We start from the raw sequence: 9,713 nt of genomic DNA, 5'->3' as shown, positions 1-9,713 counted from the left end.
AGCGCAACGGCAGCGGCGGCGGCATCGTCGCCCCAGAGCGGGCGCAGGTGAGGGTCGGCGGGACCGGGCCGGGGCCTCTCTTCCTTGCTGGCCGCAAGGGTTCTGCCTCCTTCTCCGCGGCTTCTTCCGTGTCGCCCGGGGACCCCGCGGCCTCAGCTGCAGTCAGAGCTTGGCCGGGGGGCCGGGTGTCCGCGGTGTCAGCGGTGACCTTGAGCGGGCACCCGGCAGCGGGCGCGGCGCGGGGAGGGGGCGCACAAACTTTCCGGAGCTGGGGGCGTCCAGAGCGCGGAGACCCCCATCAGCCTGCTTCCCAGATATTCCCGGACTCCTGCACCTGGTTTCCCCTCAGTATGGGGTGTGGGGATTGTGCTCCGGCAGCCCGGTGTCCCTGTACCGGGATGCTTTCTGAGCTGTGGACAAGGACTAGGGTTGGGGGCTTCTCTCCCCAAAAGTGGCTTCCCAGTGTGTGGGAGGGCTCTCTGCTTTGAGCTCTGTGCATCTTGGGCCTCAGCTTTTCTGGGCGTCCTCCATCTGCCCACAGCTCTTCCCCAAGCTCGCATGGGTCCCTCACCTGGTGACAGGAGAGCTCCAAAGCTCGGAAGCCCAAGCCATTCGTTACTAGAGCTGTAGTTTGGGTTTGGGTTTTCAGCCCCACCACACAAGCTGTTTGTGAAAGTGGCCTTGTGCAGGTTTGCCTTGGGCCCTCATGATGGACCACTGTGTTTCTGGACACCTGGGTTCACCCTGGGCCTGGTCACTCCAGAGAAAAGGATATTTTGGCCATAGGGGGTGCCCTTGTTCTAGGAACACGGCCTCCTGGATCATTACCCTTGGAAAGGGACATGAGGCCCAGAGAGGGTGAGCCAGCCTCAAGGTCACACAGCCAGAAGATGGAGAACTAGGCTTTCTTTTCAGGATTTATTTGGTTGTTATGAAAGAAGGTTCTGGATCTGAAATGCCCTGCTTCTTACTAGCCCTGGAACTCTGACAAATCTCTCTCTCTCTCTCTCTCTCTCTCTCTCTCTCTCTCTCTCTCTTCCTCTCTCTCTCTTTCTGTCAATTTCCTTATAATAGCTACCTCATTACGGCTGTTTGGCAGCTAACTGAGCCAATATTCTTCATTTTTGCCACAATGCTTAGTTCATGGTCTGTGACCAACCCACCTACCCTTGGTACGGCTCCATTCTGTGCTTCAACTGATAATAGATAAAGCTGTTAGCCTGGTTCCCTCCTTCCACTTCTGGCCCCTAGGTTGAGGTGGGCTCTCCCCCCATGTCACTGTGACCTGGTAGGGACAAGGCTTGCTGGACCTATGTCTCTGTATCCTCTTCGGTGAAAGTGAAAAGCCAGCATCCTCAGGAGCCTCCGTAGTCTCTTAACAGTGCCATGGTTTCCTGCAGCCTCCAAGGAGAAATCAATACTGAGTCCCAACTGGGACAGGCAGTTGGGTCCTGCAATGACAGGAGAAACAGACTCCTGCTCCCCAGTAGTGAGCACAGGATCACCCCTGCATCTGTCCCACTCTTTCCTTCCATCCCCAGTGGTACTGGCTGCAAGGGCTGGGGCTAGGGACTGGGGCTCACTCTCCCACTCAGGTAAACAACCTTGTTTTCTGCCTAAGACATAGTTGAAGTCCCTCACAGCTTCCAGCAAGGCAATCCCTGCCAGATGCCAATCACCTCCCAGACCTGGAGACATATTCATCCATTTGATTTTATTAACTACATGCTAAGCACTCCTTAGTGTACCAGGGGCACATTGGTAAATGAAATAGACCTGATCCCAGCCATCTAGGCTGGGAATAGCTTCTCATCTAAACGGATACACTGGAGAGTAAGCCATAATAGCACCACGGCCAGGCATCAACCAAGAAGGCTCATCCACACTGGGATATGGGTTGTCCAGCTTGTGGTGGTGTCCGCGTGCCAGTGTCTAGAGACAGCTGTTAATACCTCTCGCTGGGCTCTGTGCTAAAGACTTTGGGTCATCTTCTGATATATCCCTCACAAAGCCACAAGGTCAGTATTACCCTATATATGCAGCTGGTTAGAAATGGATTTGGGACTGTTTTACTCTGTAACTGCTCTGCTCTGCTACCCCCCAGAGATGAGGGATACTAGAGCCTGAGGTGCTCACATCCCTCTCAAAGACACTATCGGTTGGCTGCCAGCCAACATCTGGCCTGGGGTTGCGGGGAGATGAGATGTGGTGTAATCAGAGGCAGCTTCCTGGAGGAGAGGATCTTTGAGTGGGACCTTGATGGGTGATTTAAGAGGTTGGCAGACTATGGACGTTGGTGGGGAGCTGTGGAGGAGGCATTTTAGACCCAGATTTCTAAGACAAAACCGTGGGGCAGGCAGACTATTTGAAGACATCAATCCCAAAGCAGGCCCAGGACAAGTCTCAGATGGGGAACAGCAGAAGCTGTCGGAGGTTCAGTCTCAGCATGGTGTGCAATGGCCTATGACACAGTATGGATTTCAGAAGGACTTGCAAAGCCCTGACAATGCTGTGTTTGGGAAGCAGAGAGACATAGGGGAGGAGAAGATGCTGTATTGGAGGAACAGGGAAAGAAAATCAATTCAACAGGGTTTCCAACCAACAGGGCTTTTCTTTCACCAGATCCATACCATGGCCTGCCTGCAAGGTCCTGCAGTAGTCAGTGGGCGATACAGAATCACTGCAGATGAAAAGGGCTGTATCAGTAGCAGTGCAGAGGCTTCCCCCAATCAGACTAACTGCCAAGAAGAGAAATACTAACCTAGCAGGGGCCCAGGGCTTTTAGCAATGTACTTCACAAATAAGAAATCTGAGCACTTTAAATTGTCTTGCCCATTTGTTAAATCCCATACAAACCACTTTAACTCCCCTGCTTTGTGTTAACCTCAGTTGCCATATGACTCTGAGACTAATAAAATACATTTAATATAACTTATTTCTTGAACTCTTTGGGAATTCTGGTTTGCCTCTGCCCCCCGCCCCAGCTAAGTGAATATGGCCATCGGGAGCCAAGAGGAGCATCGGGGTTCACTGGGGCCTTCGGAAAATCAGATGTTGGAAGCAGGAGAGCATCTGATGTAAAGGAAGGTGGGGGCAGGTGTGTGTGTGTGCGTGTGTGTGTGTGTGTGTGTGTGTTCGCACACGTGTATGTGTGTAGTGTTACCTGCTAAACCACCTCAGTCAGTCCTACAATTCTTATCAACTGCAGAGGCCCACCGTTTTGTTTTGGATTGGATCCAAAAATTATGTAGCTGATCCTGGGCAGGAGTTAGGGAGAAATGGGAGGTAGAAAAAAAGGGGGGAAAGACAGATAGGAGAAAGATTTTTTTTTTTTAAAAAAAAGAGCTTAGTCCTCAGTTCCAAAACTGCTTTAAAAACACCACATACACACAAAATTTAAAAGTAAATGAAAGCCCTGCCAGGTGCCCACAGCTGCCTGAGACAGTTCCTGGTGTTCATTGGTTATACCCTCCCAATGACACTATGGACCAGGTGACACTGTCCCTGGCTGAACTCTCTCCACGTGTGGTTAGCCAACAGGTAAGGAGAAAGCTGTTAGTAAAAGTAGAGTTTGTAGCTGGAGGTTCCGAGAGGTGGGAGCTGTGTGCCAGGCAGGACACTCAGAAAAGAACCACTGGTCAAGAAGTCGAACATGGAACATGGCTGTGGGTAAGGAGCCAGGGCTTTAGGGTGGGCTCAAGTGCCCAGTTGGGGCTGTTTCAGTAGGCATAAGGGCTGTTCCTAAGTTCTCTGGCCCCTGGCCCCAGGCTGACAAAGGGCAAGGGAGTCCTGGGCCAGAGAATACAGTTTCATGAAGGAGGCGGCTGGGCGTCCAGGCTCTGAACTGGTTCATTTGCTGTCTTTCTCTCCAGGCTCAACAAGGCCCAAAGAGGTCAGAAGCATTAAATATAGAAATCAAAAACCAGCTATTAAAATCCATAAGGACAGATGTGGACACTGAGATTCAGAATATTTGAGTAGCTGCCCAGATCCCTCCAAAAGGTGTGCTGGGTGGAAGGCTGGCTGGGCCCTCATAAATATATTTCTTCCCAATTTGTACAACAGTTTGAGGAATGGCAGAAGACAGAAATAGAACTCCACCCTACCCCCAACTACATGCCCCAGGTCTCCAGGTTAACATTTCTGGCTTCAGCCGTCTCAGATGAGAAATATTCAGGAAAAAAAAAATTGCATCTGTGCTGAACTTGTACAGGCTTTTCTCCTTGTCATTATTCCCCAGACAACAGAGTGACAACTATTTACATATTATTTGCATACCAGGAGGTATTACAGGTGGAACCATCTAAAGGGAACAGGAGGAGGGTGTGTGGGTGGTGGTGGGGGTCTGTGTACATATTACACAGTATTACATGAGGGCCTCGGGCATCTACAGATCTCTGCATGGTAAACTGTCCTGGATACCCAGGGACAACGGTGCAAGTTTCCTTTCTGATGGCACAGAAGTGGAGTTAGAGAGTAGGGCTGGGACAGGCAGAGGGGAGTCCAGGGTGAGCTTTCTGAGACACACTTCTTCCCTCCTGAGACTAGGAAGGACACCAGCCTCTTTCTCAAGGACCAATTAGGGAAGATTCTGTCTTCCATAGGGCAGGCCTAAGATCAGAGGGACCTGCTGTGGAGTTTCTTTACACAAAAGGGTCCCTTGTGATGTGAGTCCTTCGCTAGCTCAGACACAGGATCCTTCATTAGCTCAAACACAGGATCGTGCTAGGTCAGGCATCTTGACAAGTTTAAGACTGGGGTGCCCCTATCTTTCCCCAGAGTCTCAGAGAACTCTTGACTCAAGAAACAGGAAGCAGAAGAAAGGCATGGTAGTGGGGAGACACTAAGAAAGAGGAATCCCTCCTTGCCCCAACCCAGGAGCTATTATAACTATTGCAGCCTATCTTCTGGGCAGGGCTCAGGAGACTGGCCCCCTTCTTATCCAGAAAGCAAAAGTGGAACTGAAGGCGGCTGGAGAGGCGGCTCAGTGGGTAAAATGTTTGTAATATGAGCCCAAGGGCCTGAATTCAGATCCCAGTACCACGTTAAAGTCAGTGCCAGTGGTGCACATCTGTAACTTCAGTGCTGGAAAACAGAGACCAGTAGGTCCCCAGCTCACTGGCAGCCAGTCTAGTGGAGACAGTGTGTTCAGGTTCAGTGAAGAGACCCTGTCTCAAGCCCTGGTGTGCAGAGCAATAGAAGAAAACACCAGAATGACTGCTGGCTTCCATGTGTACACACACACAGACACATACACACACACACAAGAAATAAATAGCACTTAAGACAGGACCATCCCGCCGGGTGGTGGTGGCACACGCCTTTAATCCCAGCACTCGGGAGGCAGAGGCAGGCAGATCTCTGTGAGTTCGAGACCAGCCTGGTCTACAAGAGCTAGTTCCAGGACAGGCTCCAAAACCACAGAGAAACCCTGTCTTAAAAAAACCAAAAAAAAAAAAAAAAGACAGGACCATCCCTTTAGCAGGCTCAGCTTGATAAAATGACGGTGGAGTTGGTTGGACATGGCCAAGGCAGAGCAGGTTAGCGTCCCTGCACTGAGAGAAGTGGACACTCAGGCACGTGTTTCTATGTCTTTATGTCGCTCTGCTGGAAGGTGAGTCAGATCAGTGAGCGGATGCACAGAAGATGTTCATGGGTAGTTCTTCCACATGCAAAGCCACAGTAGGTGTTGTTCCTTTATGACTTTGTCTCTCCATAGGCAGTGTCCCCTGCTCTCTCTCTTGAGTCCATCTGTATAATCTTACAGGCATCTCAGTGCGCACTTCCCCACCCCAGCCCTGTGTTTTCCCTCCAGATGTTTGGCTTCTAGTTGCCTCACTGTTACCGAGTTTATCAAACTAGAGAGTTCTGGGCAGAGTCAGGCAGAGGCATGGGGGTTGGGGATCTGGGCTGGAAAGAGTACAGTAAACCCCAAATCTTGTCTCACGTGACTAGGGAACCATGCCCAAAGAAGGTGGATCCTGGCTGTGATTCTGTATGTATTTTTTCCTCTTTTCAAAATAAAAGTAGTTCTGTCTCCCCCTAGATATAGAGATGTTATGTAAGGATTATGTAAAATTCAAATGGTATCAAAAAGTATAAAGAGGAAAGTAAAACTCAGATAAAATGTTGTGAAACAAAGCTCGCTCCTGTTAACATTCTGTCAAATGTCCTTCCAGAAGGTTCTCCATGACTGATAAGTTTGTGGAGGAATACTGTATTTCTGGAGCCTTTCTCTCTCTCAGTCATAGAGCTTGGGTGGCTTGCATATCAATAGATACATCTCTACCTCATCTTTTATGAGCGACCCAGCCACCATCATTTTCTCTCTTTTCGCTGTCACAAGTAGCATTGTCATGAGAATCTCTTGAACCCCTGAGCACAGGTCCAGGCATCCTAAGGACACATTCACAAAAGTGAGGCCAGCGAATCTTCCAAACGCATCTGGGGCAAAAGAACAGAAGAAAGCCACGAGATGACTGGATAGAGAAAACATCTCTGACATACGGGCCATTTGTGAAGGTCTGTAGGAAGGAGGATAGAGGGAGGTCATGGCTGGGTGTAGACAGTGGAGAGTGGGAAGAGCCAAGACCTGGGCTTAGAGCTCCTCTGCTGTTTCAGGTGAGACACCCTGCAGGCAAAGGTGAGCGTGATGACGGTCACATTCTCCGGGCACCCAGGCAGTCACATAAACTGTCTTATATGTGGCTTCCTTTGAGCTTTTATACTGCTCTACGAAGAAGGCTCGCTCCGTCCCTGCTCTACAGAGGAGTCCCTGAGGAAAGGACAGAAGACATCTCCTTGTCTTGTCAAGTTCTCCCACACCATCAAGCCAACCCATTCTTGTGTCTCATTGTCAGATAATGGGTCACATGGCCATGCCTAAACCAGTCACCATCAAGAGAATGGATCAGCAAAGCCTAAATAAACCCGGTCCCATGTCTGAGTCAGTGGCCACCGGACCATACTCCAAGCAGTTAGGGCTCTGCCAACCAGAAGGATACAGGGAGCAGGCTGAGGGGGCAGTGCCCAGAAACTATCCACTGTGCACTCAAGTGCACAGAAGTGGAATGGGGAGAGGGATTCTTGTGATCTTCAAAGACTAGCACAAGGCCAGGGCAATGAATAAACTATGTATGGTAACTAGTTGACTAGTTGATTAGTTATTGGTTGATTAATTGGTTAAAATGTGTCAGTAGCTATTATTCCTTCTAATTCTAATATTCGGGAGTCTCTGGGCACCAGATGCACTGATGCTATGCCAACCAGAGAGGGTAGCTTAGCCCTTACAGAGACTGTAGACACAATGTTGACTCCAGAGATGTCGCAATACAAGGGTGTCTGAAGGGTGTGGCACCGGATTGACTCTAAAGCAGACAAAGCCTCCTGGGAAGTGGCCATATCTGTAGGTGCCAGAGACATTGGAGGTGGCCCCCAGGTACAGGAGCAGAGATGTGTGGCGAACAAGAGGCTGTGAGGGTGGCAGAGTCGGAAGTGAGCTTTCCTCTCTTGAGGGCCGGCAGTGTCCAGGGCACCATCACAGCTTTCCACCCTCAGGTTGTAGATAAAGAAGCCGATGCTCAGAGAGCAAGGTGACTTGCCCATCATCAAGAGCAGGAAGAGGTTAGTCCTAGTTTAGAATATGGTTCTGTTCTAGAGAGTCGTGGGAAGTGATGAGCATGGTAGCCCCACTCAAGGCCAGTGGGTGGTGGACTGTGAGTGGGCAAAGGGGGGCCTGGAAACTGTCAGGAGGGCCTAGAAAATGTCTGATTTGGTGAAAAGCCTGATGGGAGAGGCGCCTACAGCAGGATCCAAGGTAGGCTTACGGAGCTGTGGTCATTAGAACTGAACCTCACTTTCAATCCTTGCTGTGCCAACCAGCTGTGTGACTCCGGACGGGATACATCCCTTCTCTGTTCCCAGTTTCATCATCTGTAGAAGGATTATGCTTAAACATGTGCTCGGGTCCAGCATGTTCTGGAGATTTAGGAAACGGGATAGTTGTTATCATCACCCAAGGGTGCTATTTTTCAATCAGGTAATGGGAATTCCTTGTGCCGGTGTCCTGGCCTCCCTTCAGCCTTGGTTATCACCACCTTCACCACCTTGGTTCTGTTCCTCCCCGGTTGACTTTCTAGTCCCTACCTATGACAAGAGAGTTGGTCTGGAGGTTTGCTGGCAGTAGCCTCTGCTCTGGAGTCCATGCTGTATCAGCTAGGAAGGAGAGGCTACCATGAGTGTGGGGCTCAAAATGGAATGTGTACCTGGGACACCTTTGAAGGAGCTAAATGTAAGGGCAGGTGTGAGGGTAGGCAGAAGAGCAACCAGAGAAAGCTGAGCTCTGGCTAGGACCGGACAGTGATGATCAGGGCCAGGAAAGCCAGAAGGGTCCAGAGGTGATCAACACTAACCAAAGGAGCTAGCAAGACTTGAGAACAGCAGTGCCTGCTGAGAGAGAGAGAGAGAGAGAGAGAGAGAGAGAGAGAGAGAGAATATAAAAAAATAAAAACAAAAAACCATGGCCCCTCATAGATGTTTGGTGCCAGGGTGGGTAGGTAGGACTTTGAAGACCGTGTTCAAAGCTTGAAAGTGAATTTCCCCCAAGTTTTTCAGGAATGGTGGAGACTGTGCCGGAGCACATGCCTGTGAAATCCCCTTGTGTTCTATTTCTGGGGCCAAGGTTTTATAACCAGAGTCAGAAATCGCGTGGAAGTGTGTGGGCGGCTGACCCTGGACAGCTTCCACAGTAGAGAGGAGGGGAGGGTATTTTTATCTGCAAACACGGAGCCATGGAGGATGAGGCCAGGAGGAGGCTGATTCCCGCCCTGAGTGTCTCACCCACTGCCGTGTTAAGATGCAAACTGTCTTTGACAGAAGTTAAGGGAGCTCCTTGCTCAGAGTGGGTAGCAAGATCAGGAGTGGAACCAGGGAACGTGTCTCCTAGTCGAGCATGCTGGAACTTGATGTGCAGATGAGTTTTGAGAGCCTCCTGGCTCTGCAAGACAGACCAGCCATTAACGTGCGTCAGACCAGCTTGTGTGTGTGTCCATTATTACCTGTGACTTTGTAGTCTACAGGTCAGCACACCACCAAAGGCCTTCCTGGTCTCTCTCACTGTGGCTTGTTTGTTTGTCTGGTCTGCCAAGCCTGTGAAGATGATTCTGCAGAGCCTGGTGATTTCCTGTATGGTGGGGTGTGCTGGCTCCAGGCCTGACTATGGTGACCTTAGCTGAGGCTGCTTGTCTCTTCTTCATGCAGTGTCTCATCCCTCAGGAACTAGCCTGTGTTCATTTGCAGAGTGGCAGCAGAGTTAGAGTCCCAGGCTCAGAATTAGCACCACATCAAGCCTTAGTATGTCTTCAGTAAGCCACACCATCTCAACATTCAAGGAACAGGCAAGAGAAGTTCCAAAGTCCCACTAGACAGGGCGTGAATACTGAAGGCCATGGAGGCCTTCAGTCCTAGAACTATCGACATTGTCCCTGACCTCAGGGGATGCTAGTATGGAAGCCACCCCCTTAAACTCTTGGTTGTGCCCACAGGTCTCTGACAATGTAGAGTTCTTCAGAAGAATCTAAAGGGAAGAAAGTTTTTCTCATTGGACTGGCAGGTGTTTGGGGTTTTGTTTTTGGTGTGCATGTGTGTGTGTGTGTGTGTGTGTGTGTGTGTGTGTGTGTGTGTGTGTGTGAGAGAGAGAGAGAGAGAGAGAGAGA

At 50.2% G+C, this 9,713-nt stretch overlaps 1 protein-coding gene across 8 annotated transcripts in view; it reads left to right on the top strand.

Moving 5' to 3' along the window:
• Positions 1-3: 3 nt before the first annotated feature.
• Atp2b2 (ATPase plasma membrane Ca2+ transporting 2) overlaps positions 4-9,713 on the top strand; it is a 320,647-nt gene continuing 310,937 nt past the window's right edge. For all 8 annotated transcript variants that reach the window (XM_026788029.1, XM_005365023.3, XM_013352966.2 and 5 more), the window contains exon 1: positions 4-47. The gene's annotated coding sequence lies outside the window, so the exon portion shown is untranslated. The remainder of the gene's footprint in view (positions 48-9,713) is intronic.

Source organism: Microtus ochrogaster, unplaced genomic scaffold (assembly GCF_000317375.1).
Source record: "Microtus ochrogaster isolate Prairie Vole_2 unplaced genomic scaffold, MicOch1.0 UNK1, whole genome shotgun sequence".
Lineage (NCBI taxonomy): Eukaryota > Metazoa > Chordata > Mammalia > Rodentia > Cricetidae > Microtus > Microtus ochrogaster.
This window is presented reverse-complemented; position numbering and strand designations above follow the sequence as displayed.